Source organism: Hemitrygon akajei, chromosome 10, assembly GCF_048418815.1.
Source record: "Hemitrygon akajei chromosome 10, sHemAka1.3, whole genome shotgun sequence".
NCBI lineage: Eukaryota > Metazoa > Chordata > Chondrichthyes > Myliobatiformes > Dasyatidae > Hemitrygon > Hemitrygon akajei.
This window is the reverse complement of record NC_133133.1, coordinates 106,923,827-106,946,920: the sequence shown is the minus strand read 5'-3', so window position 1 is coordinate 106,946,920 and position 23,094 is coordinate 106,923,827. Positions and strand designations below refer to the sequence as shown.

The following is a 23,094-nucleotide window of genomic DNA, read 5'->3' as shown; positions in this document are numbered from 1 at the left end:
AGTTGGCAAACAGGTTAAACTCTTCATGGTGCCATGGTTAACTGTGTACAAGCATGACATAGTTTCCATAAATAAAACTTGCATCAGGGCTCAGCACCCATGACTCTGACACTTGGTCTTTTAAACTGATATCTTAAAATGACTTTTGCCATGTTAACATGATATGTTCAAATAACAATTCAAAAAAGTGTGAATTACTACAAAAGATCACCTTGCCATTATTTTCAAAGCTCTTCATTACAAACTCATGTTCTGCCAATTTCTTTAGCTGAGGGAAGATCTCCTGGCATTACTTTGAAACTAGTAGAATTATTATTGGCTAAAAACTAATGCTTTTACTGCTCTCATTATAAAAAGACTGCCTAGCCGATATCTCAGGAGATGGTTGTGTCCGTGATAATGACAGGTACATTGCAACACTTCTCAACTTTGGGGGCATTTTGAGAGGAAGATGAAAGATATTATAGAAATACATGTTTTTCTTATAAAGATGCTTTGTGGTAGTGAAAATATGAACTGACATGCAATACCCCTGAAAAGAGTCAACGTGAATTAGTATGTGCAGCCTCTGCCAAGGTCGGATGGACTCCAGTGACCCCTGAGCTTGGAGGACAAGTTGACAGTTGCTGAGGATAAAGACTTGTGATCTCCAAGGTCAAGGACTGCATGTCAGAGGGCTCCGAGGATGAGGCCTTGAGAGGGTGAGCAGCAGGTTGACAAGTCCGAGCCCATAGCCTGGAGTTCAGTGGCTTCAGAGGCCCGAGATTGAAAGGCCTGGATGTCGAGGCATTCCAACCTGGTGGGGATGAAAGGGGTTTGTTGTCCTGTCTGGCTGGATGTTAGTTGCACATTGTTCTTCTGAACATTGTGTGGGCATGCTATGCTGTTGCCGGAAGTGTGGTGACACCTTGCGTTCTGCCCTTAGAACATCCTTAGTCTGTACTGGTTGTTAATGCAAATGACACATCTCACTGTCTGTTTCCATGACCAATTAGCCTGAGGCGCCATCATGGGAAAGCAGTGTGCTATTTAATTGTCTTCAGCTCTGAATCAGATCCATTTATATTAAAATAGTCACCCTTGAAAAATATCCATTAAGTTAGCTGAGCATTCAACAAATGTGTTGCACTCCATATTGTATTTCATCTGGGAATTATGTCACTCCTTTAGTAAGTCTAATTATTGATGACTACTGGGTATTGTAAAATAAAAAGATTGGTCTATACATTTTGTAAAGGGAGTACTAACACTTTGAAATCAATACTGCAAGCCTACAATTTTGATAATGGTCAATGAAATGGGCTCTAGTGTTTCAACCCACATATAGATCAATCAGGCTGCTCCCAATACACAGTACACTCAGTGATCACTTTATTAGGTGCTCTCTGCAGTCTGTCCACTTCAACGTTTAATGTTGCACATTCAGAAATGCTCTTCTGCACACTAGGGTTGTAATGTGTGGTTATTTGAGTTACTGTCACCTTCCTATCAACCAGTCTGGCCTCTGACCTCTCTCAACAACAAGGTGTTTTTGCCCACAGAACTGCTGTTCACTGGATATGCTTTCCTTTTGTTTCTGCTCCATTCTCTATAAACTCTACAGACTGTTGTGCATGAAAATCCCAGGAGATCAGCAGTTTCTGAGATACTCAAACCACCCCGTTTGGCACCAACAATCATTCCATAGTCAAAGTCACTTAGATCACATTTCCTCCCCATTCTGATGTTTGGTCTGAACAACTGAACCTTGTGACCACGTCTGCATGCTTTTATGCATTGAGTTGCTGTCTCATGACTGGCTGATTAGATATTTGCATAAATGAGCAGGTGTACATTGAGTGTATTATTAAGAGAGACAGAGGTTTTGGGATTGAGTGAAGAACCCATTCAAAGTCTGAAGTTTCAGAAGCTTCAAGCTCAGGGAAGAACAGATTGGTCTTAAAAACTTTGTTCAACTGGAAATTGCCACAGATTAGCAACACTGTGAGTTTGATCACCTTGCAGCAAAAATTGTCTTTGCACTAAAATGTCTTTTTGGTCTGATTATTTCTTGTAATGTTTTGCATATTTTATGTTCATGTTTTCTTGTGAAAGTTGCTTATATGATGCCATGCACTTTAGCTTCCATTGCACCCGTGGATTTGTCTCCATTGCACCCGTGGATTCGTCTCCATTGCACCCGTGCATTCGTCTCCATTGCACCCGTGCATTCGTTTCCATTGCACCCGTGCATTCGTTTCCATTGCACCCGTGGATTCGTTTCCATTGCACCCGTGCATTCGTCTCCATTGCACCCATGGATTCGTCTCCATTGCACCCGTGCATTAGTTTCCATTGCACCTACGCATATGGAAAGCAGCCAGTGAGTGAGTGGGCCAGTGAAGGAGTGGAGCTTTGAGGCTTTGACGAGAAGAGGCTGAGGATGAGCTTGCTCCCAGTTAGGCTTTACAATGCCTCCTGAGACGGTGATGTGCCCCTCATGTGAGATGTGGCAGTCTTGGGGGAACTCCCCTCTCCCACAGAGTCACATCTGCCAGAGGTGCATGCGGCTGGGCGATCTGGAAGACCGTGTGAGGAATCTGGAGCAGCAGCTGGATGACCTTCGACTCATAAGGGAGAATGAGGCAGTCATAGATGAGAGCTACAGGGAGGTAGTCACACCTAGGCTGCTGGAAGCAGGTCATTGGGTGACAGTCAGAGGGGGGAAAGCGAAGGTGAGTAGACAGGTAGTGCAGAGAACCCCTGTAGCCATTCCCCTGAATATTAAGTATACCATCCTGGATACTGTTGGTGGGGACGACCGACCAGGTGTGAGCCACAGTGGCAGGGCCTCCGGGTGGGACGGAGAAGAGGAGAGCTGTCGTCATTGGAGACTCTATAGTCAGGGGAGCAGACAGGAGAGTTTGTGGATGTGAGAAGGACACCCACATGGTTTGTTGCCTCCCGGGTGCCAGGGTCAGGGATGTCTCTGACCGGGTGCATGACATCCTGGTACGAGAGGGAAAGCAACCAGAAGTCGTGATACACGTTGGTACCAACAACATAGGCAGGAAGAGGGATGAAGTCCTGAAGTGTGAGTTTCGGGAACTAGGCAGAAGGCTGAAGAACAGGACCTCAAGGGTGGTGTTCTCAGGATTGCTGCCAGTACTACGTGATAGTGATGGTAAGAATTGGAGGAGATGGCAGTTGAATGCGTGGCTGAGGGGTTGGTGCAGATGGCAGGGTTTTAGATTTTTGGATCACTGGGATCTCTTCTGGGGAAGGTGGGACCTATACAGATTGGATGGAGCAGGGGGAGCAATATTCTTGCAGGTAGGTTTGCTAGCATGGTTCAGGAGGGTTTAAAATAATTTGCAAGGGGGATGGGACCCAGAGCGATAGAGCAGTGAAAGAAGTGCATGGAGTAAAGCCAGATCTAACATAAATAGAGGCTTTGAGGAAAGAGAAGCAGAATAAAGGGTGTAAAGGTAGTAAGATAGAAGGGCTAAAATGTGTGTACTTCAATGCAAGAAGCATCAGGAACAAAGGTGATGAACTGAGAGTTTGGATACATACTTGGAATTATGATGTAGTGGCCATTACAGAGACTTGGCTGGCACCAGGGCAGGAATGGATTCTCAATATTTCTGGATTTCAGTACTTTAAAAGGGATAAAGAGGGGGGGGGGGAGGGGAGAAGGGGTGGCATTACTGGTCAGGGATACTATTACAGCTACAGAAAGGGTGGGTAATGTAGCAGGATCCTCTTTTGAGTTAGTATGGGTGGAAGTCAGGAACAGGAATGGAGCAGTTACTCTACTGGGAGTATTCTATAGGCCCCCTGGTAGCAGCAGAGATACTGAGGAGCAGATTGGGAGGCAGATTTTGGAAAGGTGCAAAAATAAAAGGGTTGTTATTGTGAGTGACTTTAACTTCCCTAATATTGATTGGCACCTGATTAGTTCCAATGGTTCAGACAGGGTAGAGTTTGTTAAGTGTGTCCAGGACAGATTCCTGTCACAGTATGTTGACAGGCCGACTAGGGGGAATGCCATATTAGATCTAGTATTAGGTAACGAACCAGGTCAGGTCACAGATCTCTCAGTGGGTGAGCATCTGGGGGACAGTGACCACCACTCCCTGGCCTTTAACATTATCATGGAAAAGGATAGAATCAGAGAGGACACGGAAATTTTTTATTCGGGAAGGGTAAATTATGAGGCAATAAGGATAGAACTTGCGGGTGTGAATTGGGATGATGTTTTTGCAGGGAAATGTACTATGGACATGTGGTCGATGTTTAGGGATCTCTTGCAGGATGTTAGGGATAAATTTGTCCAGGTGAGGAAGATAAAGAATGGTAGGGTGAAGGAACCATGGGTGACAAGTGAGGTGGAAAATCTAGTCAGGTGGAAGAAGGCAGCATACATGAGGTTTAAGAAGCAAGGATCAGATGGGTCTATTGAAGAATATAGGGTAGTAAGAAAGGATCTTAAGAAAAGGCTGAGGAGAGCAAGAAGAGGGCATGAGAAGGCCTTGGCGAGCAGGGTAAAGGAAAACCCCAAGACATTCTTCAATTATGTGAGGAACAAAAGGATGACAGGAGTGAAGATAGGACTGATTAGAGATAAAGGTGGGAAGATGTGCCTGGAGGCTGTGGAAGTGAGCGAGGTCCTCAATGAATACTTCTCTTCGGTATTCACCACTGAGAGGGAACTTGATGACAATGAGGACAATATGAGTGAGGTTGATGTTCTGGAGCATGTTGATATTAAGGGAGAGGAGGTGTTGGAGTTGTTAAAATACATTAGGATGGATGAGTCCCCAAAGCCTGACAGAATATTCCCCAGGCTGCTCCACGAGGCGAGGGAAAAGATTGCTGATCCTCTGGCTTGGATCTTTATGTCCTCGTTGTCCACGAGAATGATACCCAAGGAATGGAGGGAGGTGAATGTTGTCCCCTTGTTCAAAAAAGGTAGTAGGGATAGTTCGGGTAATTATAGACCAGTGAGCCTTACATCTGTGGTGGGAAAGCCGTCAGAAAAGATTCTTAGAGATAGGATCTATGGGCATTTAGAGAATCATGGTCTGATCAGGGACAATCAGCATGGCTTTGTGAAAACAGAGTTCTTTGAGGAGGTGACCAGGCACATAGATGAGGGTAGTGCAGTGGATGTGATCTACATAGATTTTAGTAAGGCATTTGACAAGATTCCACATGGTAGGCTTATTCAGAAAGTCAGAAGGCATGGGATCCAAGGAAGTTTGGCCAGGTGGATTCAGAATTTGCTTGCCTGAAGAAAGCAGAGGGTCGTAGTGGAGGGAGTACATTCAGATTGGAGGGTTGTGACTAGTGGTGTTCCACAAGGATTGGTTCTGAGACTTCTACTTTTCGTGATTTTTATTAACGACCTGGATGTGGTGATAGAAGGGTGGGTTGGCAAGTTTGCAGATGACACAAAGGTTGGTGGTGTTGTGTAGAGGATTATCAAAGATTGCAGAGAGGCATTGATAGGATGCAGAAGTGAGCTGAGAAGTGGTAGATGGAGTTCAACCCGGAGAAGTGTGAGGTGGTACACTTTGGAAAGACAAACTCCAAGGCAGAATACTAAGAAAATGGCAGGATACTTGGTAGTGTGGAGGAGCAGAGGGATCTGGGGGTACATGTCCACAGATCCCTGAAAGTTGCCTCACAGGTAGACAGGGTAGTTAAGAAAGCTTATGGGGTGTTAGCTTTCATAAGTCGAGGGATAGAGTTTAAGAGTCACAAGGTAATGATGCAGCTCTATAAAACTCTGTTTAGGCCACACTTGGAGTACTGTGTCCAGTTCTGGTCTCCTTACTATAGGAAGGATGTGGAAACATTGGAAAGGGTACTGAGGATATTTACCAGGATGCTGCCTGGTTTAGAGAGTATGCATTATGATCAGAGATTAAGGGAGCTAGGGCTTTACTCCTTGGAAAGAAGGAGGATGCGAGGAGACATGATAGAGGTATACAAGATAGTAAGAGGAATAGATAGAGTGGACAGCCAGTGCCTCTTCCCCAGGGCACCACTGCTCAATTCAAGAGGACATGGCTTTAAGTTATGGGGTGGAAAGTTCAAGGGGGATATTAGAGGAAGGTTTTTTACTCAGAGAGTGGTTGGTGTGTGGAATGCATTGCCTGAGTCAGTGGTGGAGGCAGATACACTAGTGAAATTTAAGAGACTACTAGACAGGTATATGGAGGAATTTAAGGTGGGGAGTTATATGGGAGGCAGGGTTTAAGGGTCAGCACAACATTGTGGGCCGAAGGGCCTGTACTGTGCTGTACTATTCTATGTTCTATATGTGCACTTGTGCATTTAACATTAAACTCAACTTCTAAGTGTCTCAGGCCTCAAAGCAAAAGCTGGAAAACTGTTAAGGTTTCAGCTGCATTTGCGAGAGCAACTCTTCAAAGTTCCCAATTAGGATAGATTTCTTCCAACAATGTTCAAAGAGCCATGAAAATCTGATGATGACTTTAGGCAAATGTCTATCAGAAACCACCAGGAACAACATGTCAACATTTCTTGCCACATTTTTTGCTGGGTTATGACAAGTTGCCTTGAGCACTTCCTACTGATCATTGAAATTCTTCTACCTGGAACTGCATGACACAGCTGTGAATCAATATCACCTGATTAAGTTTCAGTCAAAGGTATCTAGTAATCAGAAAGTACATTTGTATATCACTGGGGACTTCAGGCATTTACTCAAGGAGTTCTTCAAGGGCTATGAAGAACCTGATGATTATTCTATGGCTCTGGGTGTTTTTCACAAGGGTTGCCTTGGTGATATGCACATTTTGGAGAGCCTTCTGGTGACAAAACAAGATTTTCTCCCCCCACATTAAAAACAGACAACGTTAGAAATGTTCTTCAGGTCAGGCAGCATCTGTGGAGGGAGAATAAGAGTTAATGAACCTTTAGATCTAATTTAATTATTGCTTCTTTCTCTTAAAATGTTGACTGTCCTGAGTAGTTTCAGCTTTTCCTGTTATTGTTTCAGACATCCAATATCTGCAGCTTCTGTTTTTTTTTGCTTATGTAAAAACACCATAGAATTTAGGCATTTTTTTACAAATAGATTTAACCTGCAAAATATATGTAACAGTACCTGGTGAAATTACTTTAAATTGGCATGATAATGGGAGTTTCATTGGATGTGTTTGTCAGTACATAGAATATAGCTGAACAAGTACTGGCAAGCTATATTTAAGTCTGATAGTTTTTCCATCCTGCCAGCCAAACCTTTGGAATAGCTGTAAATTGTAAGGGCACATTGAACAACAAAGCCTTGGTACACCAGAGTTTAGAAAAGTGATCTTTTGAATGGGTTGTAGTTCACATTGATAGCATCAATCCACACTGTTTGTTAAATAAAGTTTAATTGACAAAAGAATGCTAATTAAGTGGGTTTTTGTATTTCCTCATATAGTGGGATTTCCATGTACTTGCCAGATTACAGTGTCAGAAATAAGGATATTTATTTTTAACTAGTGACCAATTAAAATGAGCTGAAAACAAAAAGGTTTACCTATGTGGAAATCCCTAAAAAAGTTACAAATATTGGAAATCTGAAAGTTAGGAATATGTTCCTGCTCTGTATTTCACAACTCCTACATTCTTACAGTTCTCACTCTTCAACTGCTCCCATTTACTAGTGGACCAGACAGCCTTGTTTACATCTTATCTCCATGATTACCCTGGTTTCACTCTCAGATTATGAAGCTACTTCTGTCAAGTGATATTGAAAACAAATGAATAGGTTTAAATGTTAGGCCATTAAAAATAAATTGCCTTGAGAACATTGCAAGCAATTATTGCTCTCTGCACTATAAATTTGAAAGTAGTAAATATTGATGCATGTTTATGTAATTATAAAAGAGTAATATTATAGAACATCTCATTTTAAGAGTAATGCAGAACAATTGTAAAAATGAGTGTTTTCTCTAATTTTACAAACATTTCCAAACATGGTGCATTATTTGAGACAATTAGGTTACATTTTATTTGTTTAAGACACTGTAGTTTTGATTATTACAATTTAGAATTTAAATACGAGGAGGTTAACTATATCATGGTTATTATGAAAAGATGTGACTTTAATTACATCTGAAGCATAAAGATGTTGGATTATCGGACCAAATGATACATACACAAGAAAACATTTACTAGTTGCCTTTTAAACTGCACCTACTCCAATTAAAGAAGTAAGTGCATGCATTTATATAAGCATGCATCATTATATAGGTATTTATATAGGCATGCATCATTATATAGGTATTTATATAGGCATGTATCATTATATAGGTATTTATATAGGCATGCATCATTATATAGGTATTTATATAGGCATGTATCATAAATTCAGGGCATCCCAATGTGCAGTTTTTAGTGACATTTATGCCATGTTGTGGCCTATATTTGCAGTGAAGTCACTGTTGTAAAACAGGAATAAGACAAGCCCCACAAACCGCCTCTAGTTTTAGACTGTCACCTTGGAATCGAGGATGACTTCCCATCAGTCTTTGTGCGTTCTAAGGTCAATGTGAGAAGCAACCACTCTTCCAGGAGGCAGCTGATGGTAGGTGATCTGCTCCTCCCATCTCCCTCACGCAGGGCTTTTGCATGTTCCCAGTACCATGTCATTCTCTATACCATCCATTGACATATAAAAGCACTGTGTTTCCAACACACAGGTCAATACAGCCAATGAAGCAAATTAAAGTTTGGAAAATATCCTAATGTGGAAAAGAATATGCACAGAGCACACTCAGACAAACACTAAAGTGATTTGTTTTAAGAATGTTCAGTCTGGGTTGGAATTTGTCCCAAACAATGAGGATAACTCTATTTTTCTTTTTAAAAGTATTATGGGCTCTTTTAGATCAATTAGAGAAAGCCAAAGTGATATTATTTTAACTTTTTAACTGACTGGAGTGTCAATCTGAAATTATATTCCAATCTCTGGAGTTGGAATTGACCCCATGGCTCTCATTGAGAGGCAAGAGTGCTATGCTACCCACAAAAGCAAACCTGCTGCAGCAACATAAACGTTTCTCTGTTTGTCTGCCTTCTTTCATTCACCCAACAATGAAAATTCACTCTTTATGCTCAAGGAGACATTGCCCCTTTAACAAATAGTTTAAGATGCAGACTCAGCCAAACAAAAGAATACAAAGTGTAAATTTACTGAAGGCATAATCTTGGCTGTGGGCATGAGGCAGATAAAATCAAATTTCTCATACAGGCATGTGGTGCATTTAAATTGTGCACAGAAAATCTATCCTAGGATCCCAACTCGCACTAAGAGCGATGAACAGAGCTTGTAACATTTCAAATCTTTGCCACTCCACAAGAGATTTTATGACCTAGAGGATCCAACTAAAAGTGGGCCAGTCATTTAAGTACTTCACAAATTGAGATTTTATTGTAGCTCCCAGTAGTTACAGACATGTACCAATTATGAAACTTCATTAGTAACCTCAATTAGTTACCGTGACCTCTGTTACAACCTTCAGTAGTGGGAGGAGGTCAGGTTACATGAGACAATGAAATGGAAATGTGACAGTGAGTGGCCATTTGAGCAGTTTTGGCATCCACCCACGGCACGAATTAAATTGCTTTGAGACATAAAAACATTAGGGAAGCATAAGACAGAGAAATATATTGCTCATGGATGGCACAATTTAAAAGTACTCCTCCCTCTCCAAGCTCAGGCTGCAATGAGTGGCCCACTCAGCAGAGAAGATCAGTAGCAGAGCGAAGAACAGAGATGAAAAAATTACTGCTGACTCCACCCACCCCAGCAGTCATCTAGTCACTAAATTGCCATCAGGGAGACGCTACCAGTCCATCTCCACCAGGATCACACGTCATCTCCAAAGCTTCTTTCCTGTAGCTATCCAGCTTCTCAACAAAATTCACTCAGGAGTAAGACCCTGACGGCTCCTGCACAGCATCTATTAAATGGTCTCTCCTGCTCTCCTTGTCTGTTGATAATTATCAAGTCTGTTCATTTGTCACATTTATTTAAGTTTGGTTATTGATGTTTGCATTAATTGTTGATTGCTTATGGCTGTTTTTATTATTGTCTTGTAAATTGCTAATTGCTGTGCTGTTGCCTGTTCTGGTATAGTCCTATGCCTGACACTGAACCACAATCAGTTCTGGTATGTTTCACATACTGGCAATAAAGTGATTCTGATTCTGATTTTAGTTGTTTTGAGCATGAACTAAAGGACTCAACTTTTAAATTTAGTCCATTGTCCATAGATGATACATTTCTGTTCAGCGTCTCTATACCCCATGTGGGTGAGGTCCCAGCAGTGCAAAAGGTTGTGCTGAATGACCAGCTTCTTGACCATGTCTGCATGATTTCATTCATTGAGTTTCTGCCACATGATTGTTTGGTTAAATATTTGCATTAATGAGCAGCAGTACAAGTGTACCTAATATAGTGGCCACTGACTATATTTTGCAGGGGTTCAAGAAGGCAGCATACCATCTCAAGAGTAATTAGGAATGGCTCTCACTACAAATCCCTTCAATCAATTTTTTAAAGCTATTCTTCTGAGGTTTGCTTTTAGATAAATCAATACGATTTCCATTTGAGAATCTGGCCAAGACATGACCATTCATCCTGCCTGCAGAGACTAGTTTTATATTATATTTTTGTAGGACTTGAATGGGTTTTATCAGAGCATTTGATCTATGTATGTTTGATCTTAGAATCAGAATCATATTTATTGTCACTGATGTAGGTTATGGAAATTGTTGCTTTGTGGCAACAGTTCAGTAAAAAAAATTACTGCAAATTACAAAAATACATTATGCAAAACAGAAATATTGAAGTAGTGTCCCTGGGTTCATAGGTGGTTCAGGAATCAGATGCCAGAGGAGAAGAAGCTACCTGAAAGAAATCCCATCCATCCCTTCATTTATTTCTTTGTAATTTATCCTTTCTCAACAGCCTGCTGAATCTCCTGCCATTAGGGATCATGTATCCGTGACCTATCAGCACATCCTTTGGATGTGGGAGGGAGATGAAGCTCCCATAAGAAATTAGCATAATCTCAAGAACAATGTGCAAACTTGATACAGACAGTGCAAAGGATTGGGATTGTTTGCATGTCACAGAAAATGTGCAATGCAGGAGCAGCATTAACTACAACATTCTGAATTTATGTCCTTTAATCAACAGTTCTGTTTCATTTCATTGGTCACGGTGAGATATATCCTGCAGGTCTTGTTTCATTTCTTTTCATTGGTCAAGATCTGATATCTCCCAGATGTTTTGTTTCATTTCATTTCATCGGCCAAGATCTGATATCTCCTGGAGGTTTTGTTTCATTGCATTTCATTGGTGAAGATCTGATATCTCCTGGAGGTTTCATTTCATTGGTCATGATGAGATATCTCCTACAGGTTTCATGTCATTTCATTGGTCGTGGTGAGATATCTCCTGGCGGTTTCATTTAATCCCATTGGTCAGTGTGCGATATCTCCTAGATGTGTCTTATCCAGATGCTCTGAATTTTTTTTAAACTGTGATTATCTTTCCCACTGTGAACAGGTGTTCACACTCTCAGGTGTTCACTGAAAGCATTTTCCATGTTTTCCTTGTTAACTTACAGGTTTCCCTGGAATTCCTAGATTCCTAGGTTTCTTAAAGTTGTCATTGCCAGTGGTGGTAGTGGGGATAAACTCCCACTACCCATTAAATGCTCCCAATAATGTGCGTCTCAAATAGCCTCTGAAAACCAAGTTCAGCTTCTGGCCTTCACATGAGGTTTAGATACGAAGCCCACCTGAACCATTTCTGACAGGAGAAGGGGCAAAGGTAGGTTACTGGTGCCTGAAAGCCAGTCATTTTGGGCAGTTGGGGTTCATCAGCCATGGTTGGTAGATCATCTAAAAGAAGGAAATCTCTGATCTTAAACCTCCACTGCCTTTTGGCCATACCCAATCATGGAGAAGGCTTTGGGAGTAAAGCTGAGGAAATATCTGGAGCTGGAGACCCTAAGGCAGTCCTACATTGAGTTTAACGCTGACTGACAACTCCTGCTGGTACCAAACTGTATTCGTCTCTGCCATTCCTTTGGATTCATCAGCTCCATGGAGAGGGGGGCCTGCTACATGAGCAACAGCTTGCTCTCCATATTGTACTGCCCTGGCTTGCACACTGGTTTGTGTATTATGTAGACAACTGGGTCACAACACCCATGGTTGACCCTGACCGACTGAGGGCCTCTACTTTATTAACCGCATCCCAGTTATACGTGGATTTGTTGCTTTATTGGCCCATGGAAATTGCCTCTTAAAGTAATTCCATTAGTCTGCACATTTTCTATTTCCTTCCATTCCTTGCCTGATCATGTGTCTCTCCAAATGCCTCTTAAATATTACCATTGTGTCTGCATCCACCAACTTCCCTGGCAACCTGTTTCAGACGACTGCCACTCTGCCTAAAAAGCCCTTACAAATAGCCTTTAAAATTTCCATCTCTTGCCTTAAAGCAATGTCCTCTAGGTTTAACATTTCGACCTCTACCCTCTGAATTCCTCACATAATTTAATGTACTTGTATCAGGCTCCACCACTCCAGAGAAAATAATCCACGTTTGTATAACCTATCCTTATAGCCAACACTCTCTAATGCAAACAAGATCTTGGTGAAACTCTTCAGTGCCCTCTTGAAAGCTTCCACATCCTTCCTTTAATGTGGTAATCAGAACTGCAAACAGATCCAAATCAGAATCAGAAACAAGACAAATTCTGCAGATGCTGGAAATCCAAGCAACACATGCAAAATGCTGGAGGAACTCAGCAGGCCAGGCAGCATCTCTGAAAAAGAGTACAGTTGACGTTTTGGGCCAAGACCCTTCATCCGGACCGGATAAGAACGTGAGAAGTAAGAGTAAGAAGTTGGGAGAAACACAAGGTGAGAGGTGAGACTGGGAGAGGGGGAGGGGTGAAGTAAAGAGCTGGGAAGTTGATTGGTGAAAGAGATACAAGGCTGGAGAAGGGAGAATCTGACAGGAGAGGTTAGAAGGCCATGGAAGAAAGAAAAAGGAGAGGAGCACCAGAGGGAGGTGATGCCAGGTATCAGAATGAGAATCAGAATCAGGTTTAATATCACCAGCACATGTCGTGAAATTTGTTGTTATGCAGCAGCAATACATTGCAATTCATAGTAATAAAAACTGTAAATTACAGGAAGAAGTGTGTGTGCATATATATATTTAAAAAGTAAAATTAAATAGTAGTGCAAAAATAGAAAATAAAGTATTGATGTAGAGTTCATGGGTTCAATGTCCATGCAGAAAATGGTTGGCAGAGGGGAAGAAGCTGTCCTGGATCGTTGAGTGTGTGCCTTCAGGTTTCTGTACCTCCTTTCTGATGGTAGCAATCAGAAAAGGGTATGTCCTGGGTAGTGATGGATGCTGACTTTTTGAGTCATCGCTCTTTGAAGATGTCCTGGATTCTGGGGAAGCTCGTGCCCAGGATGGAGCTGACTAAGTTTACAAACTTTTGCAGCTTATTTCAATCCTGTACAGTAGCACCTCACCTCCCCCATACCAAACGGCGATGTAGCCAGTTAGAATGCTCTCCATGATACTTCCATGGGGACATACCAAATCTCCTCAAATTCCTAATGAAATATAACCACTGTCCTTGTAACTGCATCAATACATTGGGCCCAGGATATATCCTCAGAAATGTTGACACCCAGAAACTAGAAACTCCTCACCCTTTCAAATGGTTCAATTGGATCAATTTAGTATTAGAGAATATATAGAGTATACAACCTAAAATTCCTGCTCTTCACAAAGAATTATACTCCACTTCTAATCCAGAAATGGCTTACTCAAAATTTATACAGCACCAACATGACTTTTATTATAAATGCCCTGATTGATGAAGGCCCTCTGGTTTTAAAGCTGAAAAGCAGTCCTAAATTTGCCAAAGTCCAGGTAAGACTTGGGGAAGTTAGTAGAATTCTTTTTTCTATGACCTTTGAGAAAGAGAATGATTGAAAAGATTTGAAGATCAGGGAAGTACGACTAATTAGCTGTATTGTTCAGTCTGAGGATTGTTCTAGGGACAACCCACAAGTTTTACCATGTTTCTGAAGTCAATGCAGCATGTCCAATGTTAGCATGTTACTAACCCTAAGTGCAATCAGCACATTGTTGGAATGTGGGAGAAAACTGGAGCTCCCAGAGGAAATTCACATGGTCCACAGGGAGAATACACAAACTCCCTATAGACAGTGGCAGAACTCAATACCACTCGCTGAGGCGCTGCAACTATTGCGCTAACCAGTATGCTACTGTGCTACCGAACCAGGCCTTTTGTCACCAGTCTCTCTTGCACAAATTGAAAATGCTTAAGTTTACAAGAGAATTCCTATTAAAAGCACTTTAGAAGTCTTGCCACACAAACCCACAACTTGGAATATAAAAATGTAAAAGAATATGAGTGGAAGTAGGCCACTTGGCCCCTCAAGCCTAGCCCATCATTAAAAATGGTTGTGGCTGATCTGTCCCAGGCTTCGCCTTCTGCCACATTCCCTTTAATTTCTTCATCAACCTCCCCTTTAAATACCCCCAATATTCTTGCCTCCACAGGGGGAGGGGTGCTAAACAATTCCAAGGATTCAGCACCCTCTGCTAGAAGTTATGCATTGCAAATTTAAATAACTGGCCCCCAGTCTTGTATTATGTCTCCCCATTTGGAATTCTCCTACCAGTAGAAACATTGGGGTAGCACGATGGCGTATGGTGAGTGCAATGTGTTACATCAGCAACCCGGGTTCAATTCCCGCCGCTGTCTGTACATCCTCCCAGTGGTTTCCTCCGGGCGCTCCAGTTCAAAGACATGCAGGTTACTAGGGTAATTGGTCACATGGGTGTGTTCGGGCAGCAGGGGCTCATTGGCTGAAGGGCCTGTTGTAAATAAATAAAAAGTAATTTTTTAAAATCAACTATGTCCCTCATAATCTTAACTTTTTCAATAGGATCATCGTCCCTCATTCATCTAAACTCCAAAAATATAGATTTAATTTCAATCACAGAGATTACTTTTTCTTTCAGAAAGTGGAGCAGACTCATGGTCTGTGGCAAATAAAGGAATGTACAGGCAAAATGAACAAATTGCCCAATCGTACAGCAAGAAAACAACATACAGTGGAATATTCAATAGAGTAATTTGTCCATTCAGTGTGATTGTGTTGGCTAAGGAGCTAACTCCATCGATAAGCCACTGCTTTCTTGTTAAACACTTGATCACATGTCACTATCACTCTTGAAAACCCAAGCAGTGTAAGTTAATAATGTTTGTTTTTCCACTCTCAAAGTGAACGGCACGTTCTTTAATCAGTAGTCTCATTCCTCAACAGTTGAGCATTAACTTCAAAGAACATAGAGCTGTGAGGATTTTAATGTAAATTTAAATTCAACTTATTAAGCAAAGCATTTATTTAAAAAATAACATTCCATTCACAGTAACCATGGAGCAACTGGTTTGTTGTAAAAGCTGACCTAGTTTGCTCATGTCCTCTGGGGAACATTATCTGATTCAGTTACCCATTCTGGCCTATATGCGACTGCACACCTATCAATGTGCCTTACCTTTAACCCTCCTTCAAATACCATGGGGATGGACATAAATCAATGGTGTCCACATCCGAGGAACAAATAAAAAGACCATTATTACCATTCATATTCCTGAACATATAAGATCATATGACACAGGAGCAGAATTAAGCCATTCAGCCCATCGAGACCACTCCACCATTCGATCCGTCAACCCCATTCTCCTGCCCTTTTTCCATAACCTTTGATTCACATTCTAACTGCTTTAAATATACCCAATAACTAGGCTTCCACAGCTGTCTGTGGCAATGAATTCCACAGATTCACCACCCTCTGGCTAAAGAGATTCCTCCTCATCTTCATTCTCAAGGGATATCCTTATATTCTAAGGCTGTGACCTCTGGTCCTAGACTCCCTCGCTACAGGAAACATGCTCTCAACATTCATTCTATCAAGACCTTTCAATATTCAATAGGTATCAATGAGCTATTGATGTGAGTGGATCTTTTGGATGATGAGATGGACTCTAAACTTCCCAGTTCACCTTACCTTTCACCTTATTGTCTACCAACACTGCAGTTTCTCTCTAAATGCAACCCTTTATTCTTCCCTTTCTAAATGCAACCATTTCTTCGTGCTTTGCTCACACTACCCCAGCACACTGATGGAATGGAATGGTGTGGATGGAAGGTATGCAAAGCAAAGCTTTTCTCTGTACCTCAGCACATGTAACAATAAATCATTTAACAATAGTGCTCCATCTAATTAATTAAATATATCATTTACCAAGATAAAAATATTTGATGTGGGGACCTCGGAGTTGGGGGGCTCTTAATCTACAATACAATATGTCCGAATAAAAACATCATCCAATAATATCGTAAATCTTTAAAAGTAAAATATATTCAGAATATTAACAGGATCTTATTAAACATAAATTGCCTAAGATACAGGCCACATTCGAATGAACAGGAGCTGAAGGTTAGCAGGTGAAATTAACCTCACAAGATATAAACTAGTTGACATAGAGATCACCCCCTTGGAGCTGAAGCCAGACCCTCTATTAGAGAGGGGCAAGGATTCTGCTCAAAGTTTAGTCAGTACTCTGCTCTTCCCAAGTGGAATTGCTTTGCCTGCATTGACTGAATCAATGGCATTCATAAGGAGCAAACACTAATAATAAGCAAAGCATGTTAACCAATTCCTTTTTGAAAAAAACAAGTCAGCAACAAATGCATACAATGACTTTATTTTATATACACACAGTGGCTACTTTATTAGATACAACAGTACACCTGTTAATGTAAATACCTAATCAGCCAATTATGTGGCAGCAACTCAATGCAGAGATGGTCAAGAGATTCAGCTCTTTTTCAGGCCAAACATCAGAATGGGGAAGAAATGTGATCTAAGTGACTTTGACCATGGAATCATTATTGGTGCCAGACTGGGTGATTTGTGTATTTCAGAAGCTGCTGATCTCCCGGGAATTTCAGCACAACAGTCTCTAGAGTCTACAGAGATGATGTGAAAAACAGAAAAAAAAATCCAGTAAGTAGCAGTGAGACAATACCCAGAACCTGGACTGACACCTTGCCCTACTGTCCTGTTTATTATTTATTGTAATGCCTGCACTGTTTTTGTGTACTTTATGCAGTCCAGTGTAGGTCTGTAGTCTAGTGTAGCTTTCTCTGTGTTGTTTTTTTTTATCACATAGTTCAGTCCAGTTTTTTTGTACTGTCATGTAACACCATGGTCCTGAAAAACGTTGTCTCATTTTTACTATGCACTGTACCAGCAGTTATGGTCGAAATGACAATAAAAGTTGACTTGACTTGAGGGAGGTCAGAGGAGAATGACCAGTCTGGTTCAAGCTGACAGGAAGGTGACAGTAACTCAAATAACCGCATGTTTCAACATTGGTGTGCAGAAGAGCATCTCTGAACGTACAACACGTGAAATGTTGAAGTGAATGAGCTACCTCAGCAGAAGAAAACATACACAGAGTGGCCACTTTATTAGGTACAGGAAGTACTCAGTGAAGAGGCTGCTGGTAGATTGTACACTCAAGAATGTGAGGTTAGGCTTATTAGCATAATGTTTGATGTAGCATCGGAAAGCTACAATTGACATCCCTAGAACGTGCTTTATTGCCATTGAGGAATTACGGATGTGACTTCAGAAATAGACTGTGGAATTGAAGGAATCTTCTGTTTTTATCGATCTGGGTGACACGGTAGTGCAGTGGTTAGTATAACACTTCAGAGTACCGGCTGTAAGATTGCTCCTGTCTGAAAGGGCATGTGCTCCCCATGACGGTGTGGTTTGCTCCAGTTGCTTACATTTCCTCCCACATTCCAAAGGTTTAGAGAGTTGTGATCATGTGATGTTGCTGCTGGAAGAGTGGAGTCTCTTTGGGCTGCCCAGCACAATACTCACTGATCTGATTTGAGGCCATTTCAATTTGTTGCAAAGTACATGTAAGAAATAAAGCTAATCTGATTTTTTGATGGAAAAGATGCGACAGGGTGAGCAACTGTGGCTAAATATGTCCAGTCAATGAAGCAGACTGATACTATTCGAGTCTGGTGACCTTTCTTTGCTAGGGGTGGTCTGGATTTACCTGCACTGGAGAAGATAATTCTCACTTCATCTAACTTGGCAGTTCTTCTTTTGAGGTACTTTACCTAATAAAGTAGCCACTGAGTGTATGTTCATGGTCTTCTGCTGCTGTAGCCCGTCCACTTCAAGGGTCAACATGTTGTGAGTTCAGAGATGCTCTTCTGCGCACCACTGTTGTGACATGTGGTTATCAGAGTTACCGTCACCTTTCTGTCAGCTTGAACCAGACTTACCATTCCCCTCTGACCTCTCTCATTAACAAGGCTTTTTCACCCACGGAAATGCCACTGGCTGGATTTTTGTTTGTTTTTCACACCTGAACCATACAGCCTACTGTATAATATGGGACTATTTTCTGTTGTAGTAACACGTTATTCAGCATGTGTTTTTGGGTGTGTATTCATATGTGTGTGTTCAGTTCAGGTTCCATAAGTTAAAAAGCCCTGTTAACTTAGCTCCAGTCTCTAGCATTTTTATTAATGATATTGTTGTGTAAACAGCCACATAAACAACAAATTGGCGACGAGGTTAATGAACCTACATTGTATCAGAACGCCGCGTTTATTTGATAACGGCACTCAGAACAAGAGCGAAAGGTACGAGCCAAGAAGCAGGCGAGGCCGCAGCAGTCCAAAAGGGATCAGAGACAGTCAGAGACAGTCGGAGCGGCAGCACATCGGAAGATCAAGAGACCACAGCCGGCGCTGACCCCAGGGGCTGAGGATCTGCCTGCCCCAGAAGGAAATAAAAGGAGTGACACACGCATCTAGCCACATGATCCTGATGGTTGTTGGTTTAAAGATAAGGAATGCTGAAACTGTGGTAAACAGGGCCACACTGGCAGAGTATGCAAAGCTAGTAAAAAGCAGGAAAAGGACAAAATACAGAGAAACAAGAAACCCCAGAAAGGAAAATACAACAATGTGTACAAAATGAAAAAAGCAATTCTGACGAAAATGACTCAGACAAAAGTGAATTGTCTTGTCTGCCACTTCACAGCGTGGAAGAAACAGATGATCGAAGAGTACTATGGATCACTCCACAAGTGGCTGGCGTGAGACTGAAAATGTTATTGGACACAGGCTCAGCTTTAACAGTGATCTCTGTATACGACTATGAATGACTGTTTTCGCACATAGCTCTGAAATGAGCTAAAGTACTGCTAAAGACTTACACAGGACAGAAAGTGCGTCCCAAAGGCAAAATTAAAGTGACAGTGACCCATGGAGATAAAACACAGCAACCGAAACTCTATGTACTGAAAACTGGAGGACCACCATTGCTGGGACATGAATGGGTCAGGAAAATCCAGTTGGATTGACACACCATCAAAGCACAGGAGGGCAGCTCAGCGGGGAAGATGTCTGCAGCTCTCCTCCCACCCATTGTCAACTATTACAATGACGAGGAGGAGCTAGACAGCGTCAACAGGGAGACAGAATTTGCCAACAAGCAGGATGGTGAAGACTACCTGGAAGTAAAAGAGTAGATGTACCAGGAGAAATTGACATCTCTGAAAACCCAGTTACAGCAGTTACAGGAAGGCACATTGCAGGAGTAGCAGAAAAGGATGAAGAATCTAGATCAACAATACAGGGAAGGAATGCGAAATGCAGAGCTTTTCCTGCAACTGGAGACAGAAAAAGTGGAAAGGAATTATATTAGAGAGAAGAAAGAAACGGAGAGAGCACAGGAGCCCCCACCTCAGACAGGCCCGAGCCACAACCACCTCACGCAGCCTGTCCACACCGTGAGCGAGGCCGAGTCGGAGCCACAACCACCTCACACAGCCTGTCCACACCTTGAACGAGGCCGAGACGGAGCAGCAACCACCTCACACAACCTGTCCACACCGTGAACGAGGCCGAGACGGAGCAGCAACCACCTCACGCAGCCTGTCCACACCGTGAGCGAGGCCGAGACGGAGCAGTAACCACCTCACGCAGCCTGTCCACACCGTGAACGAGATCGAGACGGAGCAGCAACCACCTCACACAGCCTGTTAACACTGTGAGTGAGGCCGAGACGGAGCAGCAACCACCTCACACAGCCTGTCAACACCGTGAGTGAGGCTGAGATGGAGCAGCAACCACCTCACGCAGCCTGTCCACACTGTGAGTGAGGCCGAGACGGAGCAGCAAACACCTCACACAGCCTGTCAACACTGTGAACGAGGCCGAGACGGAGCAGCAACCACCTCACACAGCCTGTCCACACTGTGAACGAGGCCGAGACGGAGCAGCAACCACCTCACACAGCCTGTCCACACCATGAACGAGGCCGAGACGGAGCAGCAACCACCTCACACAACCTGTCAACACCGTGAGCGAGGCCGAGGCGGAGCAGTAACCACCTCACACAGCCTATCAACACCGTGAGTGAGGCCGAGTCGGAGCCGCAACCACCTCACACAACCTGTCCACACTGTGAGCGAGGCCGAGTCGGAGCCGCAACCACCACACAACCTGTCCACACCGTGAGCGAGGCCGAGACGGAGCAGTAAACACCTCACGCAGCCTGTCAACACCGTGAGTGAGGCCGAGTCGGAGCCGCAACCACCACACAACCTGTCCACACCGTGAGCGAGGCCGAGACGGAGCAGCAACCACCTCACACAGCCTGTCAACACCGTGAGTGAGGCCAAGACGGAGCAGCAACCATCTCACACAGCCTGTCCACACCGTGAACGAGGCCGAGACGGAGCAGCAACCATCTCACACAGCCTGTCCACACTGTGAACGAGGCCGAGACGGAGCAGCAACCACCTCACACAACCTGTCCACACCGTGAACGAGGCCGAGACGGAGCAGCAACCACCTCACGCAGCCTGTCCACACCGTGAGCGAGGCCGAGACGGAGCAGTAACCACCTCACGCAGCCTGTCCACACCGTGAACGAGATCGAGACGGAGCAGTAACCACCTCACGCAGCCTGTCCACACTGTGAGTGAGGCCGAGACGGAGCAGCAAACACCTCACACAGCCTGTCAACACTGTGAACGAGGCCGAGACGGAGCAGCAACCACCTCACACAGCCTGTCCACACTGTGAACGAGGCCGAGACGGAGCAGCAACCACCTCACGCAGCCTGTCCACACTGTGAACGAGGCCGAGATGGAGCAGCAACCACCTCATGCAGCCTGTCCACACCGTGAGCGAGGCCGAGACGGAGCAGCAACCACCACACACAGCCTGTCAACACTGTGAGTGAGGCCAAGACGGAGCAGCAACCACCTCACACAGCCTGTCAACACCGTGAGTGAGGCCGAGACGGAGCAGCAACCACCTCATGCAGCCTGTCCACACTGTGAACGAGGCCGAGACGGAGCAGCAACCACCTCACGCAGCCTGTCCACACTGTGAACGAGGCCGAGACGGAGCAGCAACCACCTCACACAGCCTGTCCACACCGTGAGTGAGGCCGAGACGGAGCAGCAACCACCTCACACAGCCTGTCAACACCGTGAGTGAGGCCGAGACGGAGCAGCAACCACCTCACGCAGCCTGTCAACACTGTGAACGAGGCCGAGACGGAGCAGCAATCTGAACAGCAGCAGAAGCAGCCAGACAAACCCAAATCTCCCGGGGAGAAGAAAGTCATCGCTACAAAGGTTCTTGGAACAGTAAAGTGGTTCAACGTACGAAATGGATATGGATTAATCAACAGGAACGATACAAAGGAAGATGTGTTTGTACATCAGACTGCTATAAAAACGAATAACCCACGGAAATACCTCCGCAGTGTTGGAGACGGTGAAACTGTGGAGTTCAGACAGACAGACATACTTTATTGATCCCGAGGAAAATTGAGTTTTGTTACAGTCACACCAACCAAGAATAGAGGAGAAATACAGAAAAATAAAAACCAGAAATAATTAAATAATAATAAGTAAATTATGCCAAGTAGAAATAAGTCCAGGACCAGCCTATTGGCTCAGGGTGTCTGACACTTCAAGAGAGGAGCTGTAAAGTTTGATGGCCACAGGCAAGAATGACTTCTATGACGCTCAGTGTTGCATCTCGGTGGAATGAGTCTCTGGCTGAATGTACTCCTGTGCCTAACCAGTACATTATGGAGTGGATGGGAGACATTGTCCAAGATGGCATGCAACTTGGACAGCATCCTCTTTTCAGACACCACCGTCAGAGAGTCCAGTTCCACCCCCACAACGTCACTGGCCTTACAAATGAGTTTGTTGATTCTGTTGGTGTCCGCTACCCTCAGCCTGCTTGCTGCCCCAGCACACAACAGTGGAAGGTGAAAGTATAGTGGAATTCGACATAGTGGAAGGTGAACAGGGTGCAGAAACAGCAAACGTAACTGGTCCTGGAGGAGATCCAGTCCAAGGAATCGATATGCCGCGGACAGAAATTGTTATCATCACTGCAACCCTCACCACTGAGGTCCACCACGTAATTACCAACAGAAGATTGAAGGTGGAGAGAAAGGAGATGGAGCAGAGTCAGCATCAGATGGGGGAAACCAAGATCATCAAAATCAGCATCATCGCCCTCCTTACAGAAGACAGTGTTACCCACCTTACTTTGTTCATCGTCGCTATGGTCGCCGCCCACAATATAGCAACCAGCCTCAGGGAGAAATTACTGAGGGTGGTGAAATAAATGAAAACCAGGTTGCTGGGGAAGAAGGTAAACCTAACAGGGGGACAAAATCAATTCCATTCAAACAGAACAGCTTTCGCACAAGGTAAATCTTGAACCAATTTTTCCTCCAATGAGGATCATACACTTAATCCTTTGTGGGAAAGTTTCTTTTGCACGTACATATTTTGAATCCTCAACCAATGTGCCTTGTTTTTTTACAAAGAAGTTGGGAAACAGCATCAAAACAGAGGTGAATTCTGGCAG

At 43.4% G+C, this 23,094-nt stretch overlaps 1 protein-coding gene and 1 pseudogene across 3 annotated transcripts in view; one reads left to right on the top strand and one right to left on the bottom strand.

Moving 5' to 3' along the window:
- Positions 1 to 23,094, bottom strand: part of LOC140734571 (monocarboxylate transporter 2-like) — a 232,884-nt gene that overhangs the window by 112,450 nt on the left and 97,340 nt on the right. The window lies entirely within an intron of this gene.
- On the top strand, positions 19,587 to 22,937 carry LOC140735023 (Y-box-binding protein 1-like; annotated as a pseudogene).